A 22,562-nucleotide genomic window follows, 5' to 3' on the forward strand; every position below is an offset into this window, starting at 1 on the left:
CTATATGAGACTATTTTTTCCTTACAATTTTCTTTCTTTTGGCCAATCTTGCAAAACCCATTTTCTAGTATGTGGAAGGAATATCCTGCTTTCACTGTATTTGATGTCGGTATAATTTGTGGAGGGGAAGGGAAAAACAAGTTGTTTAAATAAGGATACAGGTGGACCTGTTGCAACAATGAGAAGTACAAGTTGTCATGTCGAAAATGAACTTTACAACTTGGGGGGGGAGTTAGGATGGGAAGAGAAGGGTAAACAAAGGAGGAGGCTACAATGCTTAATAAGAAATGTATTCAGTATTTTGCCCATGTAATTGTAACCCCTCTGTACAGTATTTTCGCAATAAAAAAATTCTTTTGTGCTACTATGTATGTTTGTATTCTGTCCTTTTTTGGAAGGGAGCTTAGTGAAAGTGTAATTGTTCATCTGTGTATTCAAAAAGGTATTTTTGCTTTTTTTTTTGTACAGTCTTGGGGCTTGAACTCAGGGCCTGGGAACTGTCCCTGAGCTATTCAGCTCAAGGTTAGCTATCTTTCACTTTGAGCCACAGTACCACTTCTTGTTTTCTGATGGTTTATTGGAGATAAGAGTCTCAGATACATTCCTTCATGGGCTGGCTTTGGACCTCAATCCTCATATTTCAGCCTCCAGAATAGCTAGGATTATAGGTGTGAGCCACCAGCATCTGGATTATTTTTACTTTTTAAGTTGTCTAATAAGAAAAAGGTTTTAGAGAAGAAAGTTTACCTATATGAATGTAACCAAAAGCTGCTTGGCTCTAATTGAGGAGGCCAGAAGGAAAGGTAAGAGAGTGAGAGTCATTTGATTGTAAAAACAATCTCATCTCATTATTCTATAGGGACTTGGCTTGTGATGGCCTTGATCCTTTGTGTGTTCCTGTAAGTAATGTGCTAGTCTGCTTTTCCCAGTACTTGTCCCTAATTTGCAATTGTCATAAAGCAATCGTGTTTGGGGTTGGAGGCATGGCTCAGGTGATAGAGCACCAGCCGCTGAGCAAAAACATCAGATACCCAAATTGAGTCCCAGTCTCAAAAGAAAATGCATGAGGAAAATAAAGTATTACCTGATTGAAATGTTACACATAAACATCATAATCACACAGTTTCAAATCTTCATTTAAATCATGGATCCATTTGAGTTGATTTCTTTTTTTAAAACTGCTGAGAGATAGGGATCTGATTTTATTCATCTGCAGGGAAGATATCTAATTTCTCCAGTCTCATGTATTGAAAAGATTGTCCCTTTTCCAGTGCCTGCTTGTCTTTTCTGGGCATGGTCAAAAATCACTTGGCTCTAGATGGTGGGGTTTATATATAAGCTCCATATTCAGTTCCATGCATCTAAATATGGTTTAAAATATTTTTGTGCCTGACCTGGGTCTTGAATTTAGGGCATTCAGTTCCATGCATCTAAATATGGTTTTAATTTTTTTTTGTGCCTGTCCTGGTGCTGTCCCTGAGCTTCTTTTGCTCAAAGCTAGTTCGACCACTTGAGCCACAGCTCCGCTTCCAGCTTCTTTTTGCTTCAGATTAAGATCCTCAGATCTCAGCCTTCTGAGTCTCTAGGATTAAATATATGAGCCACCAATGCCTGGATAGTTTTTCATTTTGAATAAAAGTTTACAGAATCAAATACTTCTTTCAAGGATAATTGACTATATATATGGTAACCAACAATTTCAATTTTGTACCTTTAATAGTGTGTGTCAGCTGGGCACCGGTGGCTCACACCTGTAAGGAAGATCTGAGGATCATGGTTCAACATCAACTCAGGCAGAAAAGCAGTCTGTGAAACTCTTTATCTCCTGTTAAACACCAAAAAGCTAGAAGTGGAGCTGTGGCTCAAGTCGTAGAGTGCTAGCCTTGAGCACAAAAGCTCAGGGTCAGGGTCCAGGCCCCGAGTTCAAGTCCCAGTTCTGGCACACATGCTCCACTAAAGAGAAATAGTAGTTATTGGTCATCCCCAATACCCCTTTAATGCACAAATCCCATCTTCATCCTTTGAATCCTTCCTGTGGGTACTACATAGGTGATTACATGAATATTGGAAGCTTACTTTAGGTGAATGTCATTCTTTGCTAAGCCACAAAGACATGATTCTAACTTTATTTTCTGTGGACTTGCCTTTACATATATGTATATAATTTGTGAATAAATACATATATATGTATATAATTTAAAGTAATTATAATGTAATATATGTATAATATAATGGTATAATATAATATATGCCAATGTATATTTATACATAAATTATATAAAATTATATAAATATATAAATAAATGTGTACATAAAGTTTATGTATAAATTATATACATATGTAATTTAAAATTAAATGTAATTAAAAATTAAAATTAAAGATTAAAATATGCCTCCATCAACCATACTGTCGTTATGTGTTCTCATTTCTCTTCACTACTTTCAGACATATTGGGTGTACAACTGATTGTAGAAAACATTGTACAACAGATTCTAGAATACATTCCAGACCCAATCCTGGAAACTATTCCAGTGCCTATTCTAGAACCCATTCAAGAACATACTTTCTGGAAATGTTCTAGAACATATTTTTGGAGCTATGACCTGTTGAGTTTCTGACTTGTTTGAACCTGTATATGTCCCTGTTTCTGTATTTTCTGTCCACTCTCCTATTGGGGTCTCTCCTGTTGTCATCTTTGTGAATTTCTTCTCTTCTTTTCCCCAACTAAACCTCATGTCCATCACCTTGCTTTTTTGCTCTTGTCATCTTGGTGAAGAGCTTGTTTTTTAATATATATTTTTATTGTAAAGATACTGTACAGAGGGGTTACTGTACAGAGGTTACAGTTGCATGAGTAAGGTAATGAGTACATTTCCTATCAAGCATTGTTACCCCTCCTTTGTTTTTCCCCTACCATTCCTTTCTTCCCTACCTCCCCAACTCCTCTCCCCACTCCCCTCCCCCGTGCCTGAAGTTGTAAAGTTTGTTTGTTTTCAACATATTGTCTTGTACATCTCATTGTTACAATGAGCCAACCTCTATCCCTATTTAAGCACCTGTTTTTTCCCTTCCCCTCCCCAAATTAGAAAAATGTATATACAAGAAGTAGGACACTAGAATAAAACAGGGATTTTACCATGGGGAAGGAACAGACCAAAGAAACAAAAAAAGCACATACTACATTATAAATATGTTAAAAACAATAGCTAGAAAGAAAAAAACCCACTGTCTATCTTTGGGTTCATTTTGTTTAACATCATCTTATATGGTCATATGTATATAGCTTTTGACCTTTGCTGCATGTCCTAGACATATACCAGTTATTGCAAATAAGAGAAACCATGGGACCTATGTTTCTTTGGGCCTGACTTCACTTAATATAATTTTTTTCCAAGTCTTTCTGATGGAGGCATAGAATTCCATTGTGTGTATATATATATATATATATATATATATATATATATATACACCATGCTTCCTTGATCCATTCATCTACCGAGGGAATCTGAGTTGGTTCCATAGCTTAGCTATGTTAAATAATGCTGAGATAAACATAGTTGTGCTGGTAGCTTTAGTGTAGTTTTGTTTGTGATCATTTGGGGCCCAAAAGTGGGATTGCTGGGTCATAGGGGAGCTTTATGTGGAGTCTTTTGAGGAACTTCCATACTACTTTCCAAAAGTTGTTGAACAAGTTTCCACTCTCACTAATAATGCAATGGGCTTCCCTTCTGTCCACATCACCTCCAACATCTGTTGTTACTGGTTTTCTTGATTCTAGCCATTCTAAGTGGGGTGAGGTGGAATCTCAATGTTGTTTTGATTAACACTTCTTTTATGGCTAGAGAAATTGAGCATTTCTTCATGTGTCTATTGACCATAGTGAAGAGCTTCTTTTGGGAGTTTTCTCAGAATAGACACCACAGGAACAAACATTGAAAGGAAAACTGTTTTCTGAAATAACACTGATTTAATCTCTGCACTTCATTGACCTTTAACTTGGGAAGAGGACTCTGGGTTATAAAATTATTTTCTCTTCTCATTTAAAAGGACTGGTTTCATTTTCTTTAAAGTTTCATGAAGTTCTATTGAGTGAGCATTGGTATGTATTCAAGTGTTTTTTTTTTCTCTAGGGGAATTTTTAGCTTTTCAAATATGATTTTAATTTTAATATAATTTAAATTTTAATACAAAAATTTAAATATAATTTAATGTAATTTATTGTTGATATATTTTAATATAACTTTAATGTGTTGTACAGAGGGTCTACCATTTCATAAGTCAAGTAATGAGTACATTTCTTCTTTTGGACACTGTCACCCCTTCCTTTACTTTCCCTGTTTCCCCCTCCCATCCCTCCCCACAAGTTATATGTCATTTTCCAGATAGTGTCTACTGAATTGCATGAGTCCATTTGTTTATTCTCCTTTCCTCCCTTTCTGGTCCTTTCTTTACTCACCTCACAGAAGAAAAAAAAAAAAAGCAAAAATACCATCACCACCAAAAACAACATTTGTATCTTTTGTTCTTCATCTGGAGAAATGAGAAATTTCTTTGATCATTGATTGTTGAGCACTAGCCTTGACTTAAGCCTGTTTTATCCTGTACTGATCTTTGTTTTTGTTGTTGTCTGTTGTGGGGCTTGAGCTCAGGGCCTGGACACTGTCCCAGAACCTTTTTGTGCTCACAGCTAGTGCTCTACCACTTGAGCCACAGCACCACTTCTGGGTTTTTGAGTTTTAGAGATAAGAGGCTGACAGGGACTTTGCTGACTAGGTTGGCTTTGAACAATGATCCTCAGATCTCAGCCTCCTGAGTACCTAGGATTACAGGCGTGAGCTTGTAATTATAGCTCAGCTTGTGCTGAGCCTCTCACTGTGGAAACTCAGGTTATTTCCTTATAGGAAAGAATTAGAAAATATTCTGTGATTACTGCCTTTCTATTCTTCCCTCATTTCTGTATCAGACTTCCTGTTACACAGGTGCTGGAATTTCTGGATGGATTATCTGTGTTTCTAGTATTTTCTTCCTTGTTATCCATTGTTTAGTCTTTTATGTATTTATATTTGATAGATTATCTTCTACTCTGTCTTATGATCCTTAGGTTTTTATTTCTCCAATCACATCCTTATTTTCCAAGAGTTCTTTCAGCTTTGTTATGACTCTTTTAATAGAATCATATTTTAACTTTATGGATTCAGTGTCTCTGGCTGCTCTCTCTCACAGGCTAAGGACAGATTTTGTTTTTCTCTTTCAGTTTTTCATCTTCCTGAATAGCATTTGTTCCTCTCTCCTCTCACCTCTGACACCTCCAAAGTATGTTTCCTATCTTCTCTTTTTCTGTTGTCGTTCTTTTCTCTTACATCAATCTTCTTTGGTTGTCTGCTTTCATTTAAGCATGGGTACCAATGACAGGGTTCATCCAGACCTTTTTGTGTGCATGTATGTTTGCATTTTATGATGATTGGTTGGGCTGACTTAGGAGAATTCTGAGGGGTATTTTCTTCTTGAAGTCTTTTCTCTGTGAGATGTTTGGGTTCTGCAGAAAACAATTTCTCATATCTTGCTAGAAAATGTGGCTATCTCTGCTTTGGTATTCCAATTAGAAAAAAATGCGAAGCCCAGCGCTGGTGGTTCACACCTGTAATCCTAGCTACTCAGGTGGCTGAGATCTGAGGATCTCAGTTCAAAGCCAGCCCAGGCAGGAAAGTCCTTGAGACTCTTATCTCCAATAAACTACTCAGAAAACCAGAAGTGGTGCTGTGGCTCAAGTGGTAGAGCGCTTGCCTTGAGCTGAAAAGCTGAGGGACAGCACCCAGGTTCAGAGTTGAAACCCCACGATGACAAAAAAAATAAGACAGAAGGAAAGAAATGCTAGAGTCTCAGCAACCTCAGGTTTCCTTATCTACTCTGAGTTCTTGTTTTTATTCATGCTTCAGAATCAATTGTCAGCATGGTTTGGGGCACAACTCCCCTAAGTTAGGGAAGACGTGTGGAATGGTTTTTCTTCTTTTTTCCCCCAAGTATTTTTTATTATGAAATTTTTCAACCTTTTTTTTGCTGATCCTGGAGCTTGATCTCAGGGTCTGCTTACTGTCCTTTAGCTCTTTTGCTCAAAGCTGGTGTTCTACCACTTAAGGCAGACCTCTACTTCTATCTTTGTGTTGGTGCATTGGAGATAAGATTCTCTCTAATTTTTGGCTTAGACTGGCTTTGAACCATGACCCTCAATATCTCTGCCTCCTGCATAGCTAGGATTACAGATGTTAGCCACTGATGCCTAACAATTGTGTTTTATATGCCAACTCTTGGATCCTTTCACCCCTTTAAGTTTTATACATAAACCCTTACAATCTCCAATTTCCATACAGGCACAGAGAGGCAGTTTTACACAAGAAGAGATTCATGTCATGGAGGCAAGGAGGAGGATACGGGAATGGAGTCTGGATCCTGGCAGGTAATAGCTATTTCAGATCGAATTGTAGAATAAATGAGCACATTTATTCTCACATGTTGGGATGACCAAAATGATGAGTGTTTGGGGGAAAATAGGAGGCTCCAACTGACCACTCCTCCAAGAGATTTCCATTTGCCTGAGGCACTGGATATTATATTTGCAGTCCAATGATAATGGGGTCAACATGGATAATATTCATAATGGTGGGCATTCATCTGTAGTCTGACCTCTGGACACCTCCAGAATCAGAACAGATTTGCTCAAATGAGTTCTAGATTTAGTCCTTATCCAGATGTCATACAGAGTCCCCCAAAGTGCTGAAATCAGGAGCAGACCCAGTTTAAATAAAGCAGTATCCTATGTCCATTGATGCCTGAAAAGTCATAATTCCACATATACGCAGGTTGATAAAAGGAGTCATACAGACGCAATCAGCCAGAAACACACCTTTACTGCGCGTTCAGAAGCCCAACAGCTCCAATTATAGGCCAGTTCAGGACATGAGAGAAGTAAATAAAAGAGTAATGGACATTCATTCAACTGTGCCAAATCCTTATACTTTGCTGAGTTCCTTACCTCTGGATAGGAAATGGTATTCAGTCCTGGACTTAAAAGATGCCTTTTTCAGCCTTCCCCTGGCCCTGAAAAGACAGGTATTGTTTGCATTTGAGTGGTATGATCCTGAGGGAGGCATCAGTGGACAGCTAATCTGGACTAGACTTCCCCAGGGATTCAAAAATTTCCCTACTCTGATGAAGCACTTCATGAAAACCTACATGAGTATCGGGAAAGGAACCCAGGGGTGAGTCTGTTGCAGTATGTTGATGATCTACTGATAGCCACTAAGACCAAATTAGAATGCAGAGAAGGAACTGCCAATCTGTTACAAACTCTGGAAGGGCTGGGGTATCGGGCATCGGCTAAGAAAGCCCAGCTTTGTAAACCAGAAATACAGTATTTGGGATATATCCTCAGAGATGGGCAGAGGTGGCTGACTGAGGCAAGGAAAGAGACTGTGTTAAAGATACCCTCTCCAAAAACTCCAAAGCAAGTGAGGGAGTTTCTGGGGACTGCAGGATTCTGCAGACTGGATACCAGGCTTTGCAGAAATAGCCCATCCCCTGTATGAGGCCACAAAACTAAAAGAAAATAACTTTATTTGGATTGATGCACAACAGCAGGCCTTTGAACTTCGGAAACGACTCCTCTTGCAGGCCCTAGCATTGGCCTTGCCAGATGTATATAAACCTTTTACCCTTTTTTGTGGATGAAAAGGAGGGAGTGGCTAAGGGAGTGCTAACCCAGAAGCTGGGACCATGGAAAAGGCCTGTATCCTATTTATCAAAAAGGCTGGACACTGTGGCAACTGGATGGCCACCATGCTTAAGAATAATAACAGCAGTGGCTCTCCTGGTTAAAGATGCCACAAAAATAACGCTGGGACAGCCCCTGACTGTGGCCACTCCCCATGCTCTGGAAGGAGTTCTTAAGCAACCACCTGATAGATGGGTAAGCAATGAGACGATGACCCATTATCAGGCTTTCCTGCTCAACTCAGGACACTTAACCTTTTGCATGCCAACTTCCCTCAACCCAGCTACTCTACTGCAAGATCCTGACTACGAGCAGCCGCTACATCAATGTGAGGAAATACTAGCTCATGTCCATGGGACCAGAGCAGACCTACAAGACCAACCACTGCAGAATCCTGACCTGACCCGGTACACCGATGGAAGCAGTTTCATCAGGGATGGACACAGATATGCGGGAGCTGCAGTGACCACGGAAGATCAGGCAGTATGGGCCGAAGCATTGCCCAGAGGGACCTCAGCCCAGTGAGTGGAGCTAGTAGCATTAACAAAAGCCTTAAACGTGGCTGGACGGAAAAGAATGAATGTCTACACAGACAGTCGGTATGCTTTTGCAACAACCCATATACAGGGAACTATATATCAAGAAAGAGGCCTGCTAAAAGCAGAGGGAAAATCTATTAAAAATAAGGAAGAGATTTTTGGGACTGCTTAGAGTTGTGTGGGAGCCAGTACAGCTGGCCATCATGCACTGTCCAGGGCATCAAAAAGGGGACACCAACACAGCGAAAGGCAACAGATTGGCCGATCAGACTGCTAGACAAGCAGCAGCTGGAAAATTAATCACCTTGGTGGCCAGACACATACATCCTGGACCTAGAATGCTACCAGTAAAGGCAGAGGAATGGGCATCAAAACTTCCTTCCTATGGCCCCAAAACTAGATGGATGGTGGCACCTAGCTCACGCAAAATTTTTAATTCTCCGAGTTCTAGGACTACAGATGTTAAAAAGAATTCTCCATGCCTCACACATGGGAACCAGGAGGATGCAGGACTTGCTAAGAGGCTCGAAAATCAAGATAAGAGAAGGAAATGGACTAATAGAAGACATTGTTAAAAAATGTAGAGCATGTCAGCTAACTAATGCCAGAAGGGGAGAGGAAGTTAATGGAAGCCGAATAAGGGTGACTAGGCCAGGGAAGTGGCTTTCACTGAACTTAAGAAAGGAAAGTTTGGTTATAAGTATTTACTAGTGTTTGTAGACATCTTTTCAGGATGGACTGAGGCTTTCCGAACCAAGCAAGAGACTGCGGGAATAGTGACCAAGAAGATTGTAGAGGAAATTCTCCCAAGATATGGGTTTCCTGCAGTAATACGGTCGGACAATGGAACAGCCTTTGTATCCAAGGTAAGTCAGGGAATAGCCACTGCACTGGGGACAGATTGGAAATTGCACTGTGCTTATAGACCCCAGAGTTCAGGACAGGTTGAAAGAATGAATCGGACACTAAAAGAGACCTTGACTAAATTAGCCTTGGAGACTGGCGCAGACTGGGTGACCCTTCCTCCCTTGGCCCTGTTCAGAGTTAGGAACTCTCCTTACCAGTTAGGATTGACTCCCTTTGAGATCATGATTGGCAATCCACCTCCAATGATCCTTAGTCTCCAATCAGAATTATTGGCTGAGCTAGGTAATGGAGACTTAATAACCACTGTTCCGTCCTTGCAGAAGGTGCAAGGAGAAATCTGTCCTAAGATAAAAGCCATTTATGAATCTGCTTCTATACCCACTCCTCACTCTTTCAGGCCTGGGGACTGAGTCCTGGTCAGAAGGCATCACCCAAGGACACTGGAGCCCAGGTGGAAAGGGCCATACATGGTGATTCTGACCACTCCTACAGCTTTAAAGGTGGACGGAGTAACTGCATGGATCCACCACACCCATGCCAAGCCAGCTGATCCCTTCAATCCTGAGGAGGAGGACCAGCAGCATCTTCAGTGTCAGCATGGAGGGTGTGCCTCACCCAAGCAACCCACTAAAATTGAAGATCAGAAGATTGTCCAAGGACTGATTCTACTATTGATAAGCACTGTGGTAAAGGGAATTAACCCTTCTGCCCCTTACCAACTATGTTGGCTGGTGAATCCTAAATGGGCAAACCTATCCCTGTGGCAACAACAGAAGCCCCACTTAATACCTGGTGGCCAGACTTAACAATAGACTTATGTGATTTAGCAATTGGGAGTTGGGATATTCCCTACCATTATGACCCTAGCAAACTGCCTGAATGCAATGGCCAAACAACTCGTACAGCAACAAAAAGACATTGTAACTCACATGGACTAGACAACAGGCCAGGAGGATGTGCAACCCCAGCCAGAAGATATTACTTAGGGAGATGGCCTATCTATGTCTGTCCTAGGGATGGGAGGAGCCCAGATCTTGCAAAAAGGTGTGGTTATGAACAAGACTATTTTTGCAAAGAATGGGGTTGTGAAACCACAGGAGATGGACATTGGAAGCCGTCCTCTAACTGGGACCTTATTACTATGGCTAGAAAATGGACCTATCAGGGTGAAAAAAATTGTGGAGCAATTCTAGATGGACCGTGCAAAGAATTCCGGTGTAATCCTCTAACTATTACGTTTACTGAGAAAGGGAAACAATTTTGGTTGGGCCCAAGGAAGGACATGGGGACTGAGGCTACATAAGGATGATTATGACCATGATTAATTTTCAGAATAAACCTTAGACAAGAAGTCATTAGAATCGCCCCAGTGGGCCCTAACCAGGTTATTCAGCCTATTCGGCCTGAGAAAGCCCCACCTGCACCACCCCAACCTGAAAACGTAACTACCCTATAGTTACAGAGTAACACACTACATTAGTAGGGCAGCCACCCCCAGAAAAGTAGAACCAGTGGACCTAGTACTAGCATTGCCTAAAAATCCACGAATAGAATTGGTTATAGGTTCCTTTGCATTATTAAATGCCTCTACCTCAGAATTAACTAACTCTTGTTGGCTATGCTATGACACTGTTCCACCTTATTATGAGGGGATAGCAGTGGTAGGTAATGTAACGAGGTCTGTGAACCAAAATGAGTGCAGATGGACTAGTCAAGTTGGATTAACAATGGGCTGAGTTACAGGTCAAGGGATCTGCATAGGTGAAGTACCTCAGGATATGAACTGGATAACCAACAAAATCATAAAACAGCCTGAGAAGGGGAATGAACAGATGAAATATTTGATCCCTCCTAGCAATACATGGTGGGTGTATAATCAATCTGGACTAACTAGTTGTGTGCATATAAGTTATAATGAATGCAGGGGAATATTGTGTGATGATAAGATTGTTACCAAGACTTTTTTTTTACCATAGTAATGAGGAATTTTTAGGTTTATATGAAGCTCCAAAATTTAAGAAAGATAGATATAAATGAGAGCCTTTCACAGCTATTACAATTAGCCTGCTGTTAGGTGCAAGCATTGGAGGGTTAGGATCAGGAATAGCGGCTTTAACAAGACAGGAACAGCATTATTCAGCCATGAGGGAATCAGTAGATGAGATTAAAAGAATAGAAAGCTCAATTTCCCACTTGCAAGATTCTTTAACCTCTTTAACAGAGGTGGCCTTACAGAATAGAAGAGGACTAGACTTACTATTTTTACAACAAGGTGGACTATGAGTTGCATTAGGAGAAGAATGCTGTTTTTATGTAAATCACTCAGGGGTAGTAAAAAATAACATGGCAAAAGTTAGGGAAGGATTAGAAGAATGAAAGAAAAAGTAAGAGGCTGGACAAGGATCGTTTGAATCATGGTTTAATTTTTCTCCTTAGTTAACTACCTTAATTTCTACATTAATTGGACCCTTGCTTATATTACTGCTATTGCTTACTGTTGGGCCTTGCTTGCTAAACAGATTGTTACAATACAATTAATGGTACAACACACCTATACTCCTGTAAACACATCTGATGTTGAAACTGAGATGTAATGTCATCAAGATTGATAACTGTGCCAAAACTCAAGGGGGGAATGTAAGAACCAAACTAAAGCCATATTGTGACAGCTTCTAAAGTTGACTTGTGTCAGTCTCTAATTCCTGTTCTGAGTTAATGTTGCAAAGGTTGCAAAAATGAGCTGAATAATAACATGTTTGTGCAAAATTTTTGAGAACTGTTTTTTAAAGATTGCAGAACACCCAAGAACAAGATGGTTTCGCGACCCAGTCAGCAGAAGATTAACCACAAGAGTTGTCTGCCTTGATGGTTCAAGCAGACACCTGGTCCCTGACCGATCACAATCGAACTTGTCCCTAAACCATAGCATTGCTGTAATTTTGTGTTTTTTGCCTTCTGCGGGTATGGGACGAGGCCCAAGCCTTGGCTTGTTGAATAAACCTTGCATTTTGCAGTTCGGGTTGCCTGGTCTCTCAGTGGTTGTTGGAGGATCTCTAGGACTTGGGTATAACACCTTCAATTGGGAAAGGAAAAGAGGAGTAACAATGGTGGGAGGGATAGTGGCAAGTGCTTTGCTAGGGCATGCCTGTGTGCAGCTGAGTGGCCACCCATGATTCATGGACATACCTCAGCCTCCAAGACACCATCTGGCATCCTGGGAATAGCTCCATTCCATCCCTACTCTTCCTGAGTTGTGTTCCTTGGGCCACACTTCTGAGGGGACAGTGCTGTCAGCTGACAGTTTGGTACCATAGACCGTGCCCAACAGCCATGCTAAGGACATTCAGGTTGTGTCCACTGGACTTACTGACCCTGTGTCCATCCCAGGATCACATGCCTGGCCACAGCATGTTTAACTCCTTTCCACATTCTGGGTCTACTTCCCCTTCACACCTCAGGAACTGCACAAGCCAGGAACACATAGGGCTTCTCACACAGACACTTGTGACTTCAGTGGTAAACTCCCAAGCCTCTTGCTGCCCATTGGGTCTGGGATTTGAGGCAATGAGTAGGGCCAGATCCCCATGCCCACTGCATGAGGGATCATTCCCAATGAACACCTGAAGTTTCAGACTTAACGGCTCCCATCTGCGGTTGTTTAAACAACATCTCTATATGGGCACTGTCATGAATAGGACTTTGTAACTGGGTGGCAGTGGCTCATGCCTGCAATCTTAGATACTCAGGAGGCTAAGATATGACATGTATGACACCAGACTGAGCAGGAAAATCTATGAGACTCATATCTAATTAACCACAGAAAGCTTGAATTGGAGCTGTGGGCCAAGGGGTAGAGTGTTATCCTTGAATGAGTAAGCTGAGGGACAGCACTCAGGTCATAAGTTCAAGCCCTAGTTAGGCAGGTGGTGGGGATCGAGAGGTGGAGTAAATAGTTAGCAAGGCTTAAGATAAGCTCTTGTTTGTAAAAGTGGGGTTGCTGGGTCATAGGGGAGTTCTATGTGAAGTCTTTTCAGGAACCTCCATACTGCTTTCCAAAGTGGTTGAACATGTTTACACTTCCACTAACAATCAAGTAAGGTTCCCTTCTGTCCACATCCCCTCCAGCATCTGTTGTTGTTAGAGTTCTTATAGCCATTGTAACTGTGGTGAGGTGGTATCTCAATGTTGTTTTGATTTGGATTTCTTTTATGGCTAGGGAGGTTGAGCATTTCTTCATGTGTCTATTGGCCATGCTTCTTTCTTCTTCAGAGAAGTTTCCCTTCAAGTCTTTAGCCTACTTATTTATTGGGCAGTTGTTTCTTTGAGGATTTGTTGTTTGGGGATTTAATTTTTTGAGTTCTAACTATATTTTAGATATGAGACCCTTGTCCATTGTATGGCTAGTGAAGATCTTCTCCCAATCTGTGGGCTTTCTATTGATTTTGCTAGCTATGTCCTTTGCCATGAAGAAGCTCTGCAACTTCTTGCAATCCCATTTGTCCAAACTTTCTTTGATTTGTTGTGTTTCCAGTTCTCTATTAAGAAAATTTCGGCCTGAGCCAAGGAGGCCTAGGGTTTCTCCTATAAAGGCTTGGAAATAATTATATTAAGTGAAGTAAGCCAAGCCCAAAGAAACATAGGTCCCATGGTTTCCCTTATTTGCAATATCTAGTATATGTATGAGTCAAGCAGGAAAGGTCAGATAATGTGATGTTAGGAAAATGAACCCTTAGATATGTATTCAAATGTTTTTTTCTTTCATGCATTTGTTTCTAACTCATTTATAAGATTATTTCTTTGTAGCTTTGTATATCCCTCCCCCACAGTATAACCCCTGCTTTCACTATATTTGATGTCAGTATAATTTGTGGAGGAGATGGGGAAACACAAGTCATTTAAGGATACAGGTGGACCCGATGCAATTATGAGAAGTACAAGTTGTCATGTCAAAAATGAACTTTACAACTTTGGTGTGTGTGGGGGGGATTGGGTGGAGGGGTGGGGGGAGGCTAGGAAGGGATGTAAAGGGAAAACAAAGAGGAGGCTGCAATGCTTGATAAGAAATGTACTCATTATCTTGCCCATGTAATTGTAACCCCTCTGTAGAGTATGTTCACAAAAAATAAAAATTAAAATTAAAAAAAAAGAATTGAAGACCCAGAAAAAATAAAATAAAATAAATACACTGAGATCGTGCAACATTCACAGACCTAATAAAAATACTAAGGATTTTGAAAAAAAAAAAAAAGATAAGCTCATTATCGAAAAGGAGAAAGGCATTAAGAAAAACTAGTATGAAGAACAGGAATGAAGAACGACATACCATCATTGGGTATCCTACAAACAATACCAATAGCTCCAAACATTAAACACCATGGGAAAATGTCTAGAGGTTACAAAAACTGACTTCAGAAATTTCAGAACATCTGTATGTCTTTGATTACTAATGCATGATATCCTTTTAAAAATAGAAGAACTGTGGTCCACATTTGACTTCTTGATGAATTCTACTAAATATCTATGAAATGAAACTTGTAAGATGAATTTCAAAGTTACATTGGTTAATGGTTATGTAAAGAGACAGACATATTGATGAACATAGACAAGACAGCCAGGCCTCAGGGGCTTTTTTTTTCTTTTTGTCAGTCATGAGGCTTGAACTCTGGGCCTAGGAGCTGTCCCTCAGCTCTTCAGCTCCAGGCTAGTGCTCTACCACTTGAGCCACTTCTGGTTTTCTGATGGTTACCTGGATATAAGAATCCCGCAGACTTTCTTGTCCAGGCTGGCTTTGAACCGAGATCCTCAGAACTCAGCCTCCTGAGTAGCTAGGATTACAGGTGTGAGCCACCAGCACCTGGCCCCAGGGGCTTTTACCTGTCATTTTAGCTCTTCAGGGGTGGGGTAGGAGAGCTTAGGATCACCACTAGGAATCAGCCTGGACAGGAAAGTTCATGAGACACTTACCTCCCATGAACTACAAAAAGGCCTGAAGTGAAGCTGTGGTTCAATGGTTAAGTACTGGCTTTCAGGAGAAATGAAAGGACAATGCTCTGAGTTCAAGCTCCTGCAGTGGCACAAAGCAAAACAAAACAGAGAGCAAAGTAAAAAAAAATAAATAGTGGAAAATGTGTGCTTATGTAGACCTCTGACATAAGGGCTGGAGAGGCCTACGACAAATCTTGGCAAAGTCACCTATGCCAGTACACTGGCAGGGCTGACCATGGCCAGTGCATGGTCCCTGAACTAAAGGCAGAGGTCCAGAAGCAGAGGTCCAGCTCCTGAGTAGCTAAGATTAAGAGCACCAAGCTAGGAAATAAACTAGGATTTGAGCCAGAATTAAGTGCAACAAAGGGATTAAGTGCAGCAAATCCATCTGCCCAGCTCTCAGTCTCTAGGATAATAACCTTCTGTCCTTCAGGGTTCTGAAAGGTCAAACTTTTAGAAATTTGCTTCCTAAGCCTTATGTGATAAGAAGTTACTTGTAGATTTCTTAAGCATCTAGAAGCATAAAAGAGACATCATTAACCAACCCTGGGTTCAAATGACATTTTCAGGATCCATCCCATAGCTGTGTTAGCAGGAAGAACTCTTCAATGTAACAGTATATTTCAAGAATAGAGAAGATGGGCTGGGGAAGGTGGCTCAGTGGTAGAGTGTTTGCCTTGCATGCATGAGGCCCTGGGTTCAATTCCTCTGTACCACATAAGAAAAAAGCCAGAAGTGGCGCTGTGGCTCAAGTGGTAGAGTGATACCCTTGAGCTGAAGAGTTGAGGGACAGCACCCAGGCCCAGAGTTCAGGCCCCACAACGGGATCCCCCCCCCCCAAAAAAAGAACAAGTTTCACAAAGGCAGAATGGGTGCAGAGATCTAGGTCTGCAAGATTAGGGGGCAGAATTACAGGTTCAAAACAGAAGCAGGCTGTAAAAGCAACTTAATTGGTTACAAGGACAGCATTGGCAGGAAACTGAAAAATTTGTTACAGAGTTACACAAGAAGTCAGGCTTTTTCTCAGCCTGTTAAAGTAATGAGTTTAATTAAAATGCCTCCCTCAGGTTCTGGGAAAGCCTCAGGCTATCATTAGGTTAACAATAGTGAGGTAGTTCACTGGAGCAGAAGCCTTCAAGGGCCCTGCTCTCTGGCCTTTGGGAATTGGTGTTTTACTGTAAGTCAGATTTGAAAGCCTGTCCTCTAACTGTGCTAGTATCTTTTTTTTTTTTTAATTTTATTTTATTTTATTTGAGAACATACTGTACAGAGGGGCTAAAATTACATGGGCAGGATAATGCATACATTTCTTACCAAGCATTGCAGCCTCTTCCTTTGTTTACCCTTCACATCCCTTCCCAGCCTCCCCCCTCCCCCCACCCAATTATACCCCCCTCCCCCCCCCCACACCGACATTGTAAAGTTGGTTTTGACATGACATTTTGTACTTCTCATTGTTGCAACAGGTGCACCTGAATCCTTAAACGACTTGTTTGTCCCCATCTCCTCCACATGTTATACTGACATCAAATATAGTGAAAGCAGGGGTTACACTGTGGGGGAGGGACATACAAAGCAACAAAGAAATAATCTTATAAATGTGTTAGAAACACATGCATGAAAGAAACGAAGACATTAAAATACATATTTAAGGGTTCATTTTCCTAACATCACATTATCTGACCTTTTCCGCTTGACTCATACCTATACTAGATATTGCAAATAAGGGAAACCATGGGACCTATGCTTCTTTGGGCCTGGCTTACTTCACTTAATATAATTTTTTCCAAACCTTTCCATTTCCTAACAAATGGGGAAATGTCATTCTTTCTGAAGGAGGCATAGAATTCCATTGTGTATATATACCACATTTTCTTGATCCATTCATCTACTGAGGGGCATCTGGGTTGGTTCCATATCTTAGCTATGGTAAATAATGCTGCAATAAACATAGTTGTGCTGGTAGCTTTAGTGTGATCTTGTTTGTAAACATTTGGGTAAATGCCCAAAAGTGGGATTGCTGGATCATAGGGGAGATCTATGTGAAGTCTTTTGAGGAACCTCCATACTGCTTTCCAAAGTGGTTGAACAAGTTTACATTCCCACCAACAATGAAGTAAGGTTCCTTTCTGTCCACATGCCCTCCAGCATCTGTTGTTGTTAGAGTTCTTGATTTTTGCTGTTCTAACTGGAGTGAGGTGATATCTCAATGTTGTTTTTATTTGCATTTCTTTTATGGCTAGGGATGTTGAACATTTCTTCATGTGTCTAGTATCTTTTCCTTCCTTGATCCTGTAAACCATTGGAATGGGTGTATTACAAACATGTTTAGAATTATAGATTATTTGAATTCTAACCTAACTACTTTGCTTCCTTCCTTCCTTCCTTTCTTCCTTCCTTTCCTCCCTCCCTCCCTCCCTCCCTCTTTCCTTCCTTCCTACCTTCCTCTCTCCCTACCTTCTTTCTTCCCTCCCTTCCTTCTTTCCTTCCTTCTTTTTTTTTTAATCTTTCAGAGCTCTACCATTTGAGCCACATCTCCACTTCCGGTTTTCTAGTGGTTAATTGGAGCTAAAAGTTTCATGGACATTCCTGCCCAGGATGGCTTCAAACCATGAGCCTCCTGAATAGCTAGAAATACAGTTGTGAGCCACCAGTGCACAGCTTGCATAATTCTTAAATAAATTGGCTACTTAAATATGTCTATCATCCTGAAGCGATCTGAAGGTATTGACAGCTTCGTGAAGGTACTATCAAAAGCCTTCCAAACCAAGCAACACCGGTTTGATACAGCATGTTTGTTGCTTGGAGGATTGTCATTGATTCCTGGAGCTCACAGCTCATTAAATGGGAAGAAGAAAGATGCAGGAGATGAAATGTAAGAGCAAGTACATAGCAAATATCTCAGCTTTGATATTAAAATGAAGTTTGGACTCTGTAGCAAAGGAGTACTTATGGATGTAAAACTATGTTTTGTGAAAAGATTTCCAAAATGAGTAACTATTTGATGCAAATCATTTAAATAATCTTAGCTGATATTGTAAGACATTTGCATTTTTGAAGCCCACAATTTCATCTTAAAATGTTTTTTAAATCATTCCAATATCATCAAATATATCATAGATTTTATGAATCAGGTATAGAGAAAAAACAAAATAACAGAAAAAGGATAAAAGAATGCTTTGCATTTGACCATTCTAGGATGGTATTTATTAGTTTAGAGTAAATCTTTTGAGTAGAGTGTATCTATTTCCCTGGGGTCAGTGCATCACAGAAAGCTGGGGAGGAAAACACACAGAACCTGACAGTGGATTTCCATTTGTCTCATGGGAAATGGTGCTTTAAATTTTGTGACAAAGTCTGATACTGTGATGGAAATTTGATTTTTATGACAGTACTACCAAATTATCTTTCTCAAAGCAGAAAAAAAAATGTGTCCCTTTCAGGATGTTTTTTGTCTTTTTTTTTTTTTTTTTTTTTTTTTTTGGTACTGGGGATCGAACCCAGGACGTTGCACTTACTAGGCAAGTGCTTTTGCCACTGAGCTACATCCCAGCCCTCCTTTCAGGATGTTGATGAAACTTATTATTAGGAGATAAGGAAACATGACTGCTTGTTTTCATAGTGTTAAAAACAGTGATGTTTACTCTATACACTTAGGAGTTACACTTTGGTAATATCATCCCACATTGAATTATTGTTTTTAGTTGTTATTGTTTTCCTAGCTGTGCTAGTTTATTATGTTGTCTATCTTCCTTTATTAAGAGAGAAAAATAAGAGAAAGAAAATCATTTATAATCTCAGTAAAACAAGATAGGAAAGATAGAAATCATTTATAGTAATGTACATTAGGCTTTTAGAAGATTTTTTATAGCTCAAAAATTGTATCCCAGTACATTTTAATACTTTTAGATTTAGAAAAGTATAAATAATATAATTAAACATTTGATGCAATTATGAGGAGCAAAACTACTCAAATAATGTATCATTTCTGAAAGGCAGACATTGTAAAACACATCCTCACTGTCATATAACTTCTCAAAATCTGATCAACTTAATTGTTTTATTGTTAAAAGTACTTTATTTGTACACATTTAACACATGGGAGCTGAGGAAGCTATGATTTTTCTGGATGTATACAGATATATTATAGCATGCAAACATAGGTTTTCCTGCATGCCAAGTACATAGGAAAGAAATAGTGACAATGGGCATATTTCAGAAAACTTAGAATAGAGTTGTGTAGGGCCTATTTTAACTAACTATTAATTAACCATTTCCCCCCTCTGGATTTGTTTTCGAATGATTTCCTTTCAACATGTTACTTTGTTTTCAACATATAATTTGATGAACCAAAAAATATTCATTTGGGATCTGGGTTCACACCTATAATCCTTACCCCCTAGGAAGGCTAAGATATGAGATGTGAGGATCCAATTAACCAGATAAAAGCCAGAAGTTGAGATGTGCCTCAAAAAACTACATGAATATGCAAGGTAAGGGTTTAAGCCCCAGTAACACACACACAGACATCCCCACAGGCAGACATATATATTCATTCAGTATGTATTCTTTATACAAAACAGTCTCCCTTTCTCTCTCTCTCTCCCCCTCTCTCCCTCCCTCCCTCCCTCCCTCTCTCTCTCTCTCTCTCTCTCTCTCTCTCTCTCTCTCTCTCTCTCTCTCTCTCTCTCTTCTCTCTCACACACACATACACACACACGCACACACAAACATTTGGGAGAGGAGGCTTGTACTGGCATTTGAACTCTGGGCCTTGTACTTAGTAGGCAGACACTCTACCAGTTGAGGACACTTTCATCTCACTTGGCCTTGAAATTATTTTACCATAGGATTTTACACATTTTCCCTGGGCTTAGTCTCAAATCTTGATTACCCAGCCTGCATTCTTCCTGTAGTTCATGCATATTTTAACCCTCACCCTCACCCTCAACCCTACCTTTCTTAGATTTTTTTTCTTCTTAACTTTAGATAAATTGGCTACAGGAAATAAAAGATGGATGAGTATCAGACTACTGACACACTTCTGAAAATTTGTTAAAATGTTATGTCTTCATAATTTAAATTTTATGTAAGATGTTTATTATATACCATGACCTTAAAATTTAAATAACAAAGTGTCAACATCATTGTTACTTTTGCAGTAAATTTTTATTTTCTTTTATTCATGCCTACTTCTGTTGTTGTTGTTGTTGTTGTTGTTGTATGTTGTGAGGCTTGAACTTAGGGCCTGGGAGATGTCTTTGAGCCTAAGGCTAGCACTCTATCATTTTAAGGAACAGTGCCACTTCCAAATTTTGAGTGGTTAATTTGAGTTGAGAGTCTCATGCCCCATGCAGCCTGGGCCAGCTTCAAATCATGATCCTCAGATCTCAGTAGCTAGAATTAGTAGGTGTGAAACACTGGCAACTGGCTTTATGTTTACTTCTTAAACTACAGTAGTCACATATGCATTTTCAAGCATCTTGAAGAAATAAGTCAGCTATAAAAAAATCCTCAAAAACTGTTTCTAATGTAGCATAATGTCACTTTGTAATTAAATATTTCTTTGTGAGTTACTATTTTTTTAGATTTAGATGGTACTGAGGGTCCAATCCATGAGTTTCTAAGGCTTAGACAATTGGCTCTCCCACTGAGCTGAACCTCAATCCTATTTCCTTTTGCTTTTATGTACATGAGTGACTAGTGACATGACATTTGCTTCTTCAACATACAGATTTTTTGGTTGATATTTCCAGCCCAGGGTGGGGAAAAAAGAATGACCTGACCCATGTGATTTTGGCTGAGTGATTAAACCTGAGTGCTGGAGTCTTACAGATGCTTAGCAGTGAAATCACTTCGATTAGTCTAACAACTTTGGTTTAAAGCCAGCTGGATGCCCCAAAATCTTGACTTCACTTTTGCTGTGACTGCAGTACAATGAAGACAGATGGTTCAAAGCATTGTCATTAAAAGTTCACAACAGAGTTGCATAGTGGTTTGGCTACTGTGAATGAGAAATAGACTGAATGAATTATGGCACATGAACTTAATCAGTTTCATCTTGTTTATATCCAGGCACCTCTCCAACTCATCAAGGTCATTTGGAATTTCAAACCAGCTTTTAAATGTGCTAATTGTCCTACCAAATCGGTGTCATCAGCAAATTTAATAAAGATACACTTTGGTTCATCACCCCAATCATTAATTTAAAAAATGTTTAATAGTAGCTAAGTAATGGCCTCAGAAAAACATGCATAGCACTTAAAGTTTCAAAAGTTGATACTGTATCTCAAAATTTCTTACCACTTGATGTTCCCCTCTGGTTAAACAATATATATGTGTGTGTGTGTGTGTGTGTGTGTGTGTGTGTGTGTGTGTGTGTGTGTGTGTGTGTGTGTGTGTGTGTGTGTGTGTGTGTGTGTGTGTGTATAAATTATCATAACAAGTTCATCTGTGTATAAAAGCTAGTGTCAGACATTTAGATCTCAGAACTAGAAAGAAAGGAATACATCTACAGTATTTCTTATTGACATTTTAGCTCAGTTTAATTTTTATTTGAAATGTCTAAAATTAAATTATTCGAGTCTCAATCTTATTTTTTTCTCTTATGTAACCTCTTTTTTTTAGAGATTAGTTTCATTGAAGTGTTTGGCATTTTTGTCTTTTGCCAATGGTCTTCCTTCAATCAGGTATAGCCTCAACCCAGACCTTCTAATTCCTTTGATTACTCAACCCATTCCTCCTCAAACTCTCAAGAACGCACAACTTAGTATTTCTCATTAGGATGCTATTACAATATTTTTCAACTATCAATATAAAGCATCTTACTATAACCACCACTGGGTACTAATCTGTCTTTCTAATTTAAAAAGTTCATCTTTTTTTTTTTTGTTTTTTATTGTGAAAATACCATACAGAGGGGTTACAATTACATGAGCAAGGTAATGAATACATTTCTCATCAAGCATTGTTGCCTCCTCCTTTGTTTCCCCTTACCATCCCATCCTATCTCCCTCCCACACATCCCCAACCCCCACCCCTTGGCGCCAAAGTTGTAAAGTTCGTTTTTCAACATAACATTTTGTACATCTCATTGTTGCAATGGGTCCACCTGTATGCCTATTTAAATAATTTGTTTTTTCCCTTCTCCTCCACAAATTATACCAACATCAAATACAGTGAAAGCAGGGGTTATACCGTGGGGGAGGAACATACAAAGCAACAAGGAAATCATCTTATAAATATGTTAGAAACAATAGCAAGAAAGAAAAAATTATTTGAGTCATTATCTTTGGGTTCATTTCGCCTTATATCAACTTATCTGACCGTTTCTGCTTGTCTCAGACATATACTAGTTAGTGCAAATAAGGGAAACCATGGGACCTATGTTACTTTGGGCCTG

The 22,562-nt window shown here is 39.7% G+C and overlaps 1 long non-coding RNA gene across 1 annotated transcript; it reads left to right on the forward strand.

The window, feature by feature from the left end:
* Positions 1–8,859: 8,859 nt before the first annotated feature.
* LOC138836678 (uncharacterized) lies at positions 8,860–12,191 on the forward strand. The gene is made up of 2 exons (XR_011374993.1): positions 8,860–9,174; positions 9,573–12,191. It is a non-coding gene; the product is annotated as an uncharacterized lncRNA (long non-coding RNA).
* The last annotated feature ends 10,371 nt before the right edge of the window (positions 12,192–22,562 follow it).

Source organism: Dipodomys merriami, unplaced genomic scaffold (assembly GCF_024711535.1).
Source record: "Dipodomys merriami isolate MVZ:Mamm:240054 unplaced genomic scaffold, mDipMer1.0.p SCAF_2500, whole genome shotgun sequence".
Classification (NCBI taxonomy): Eukaryota; Metazoa; Chordata; class Mammalia; order Rodentia; family Heteromyidae; genus Dipodomys; species Dipodomys merriami.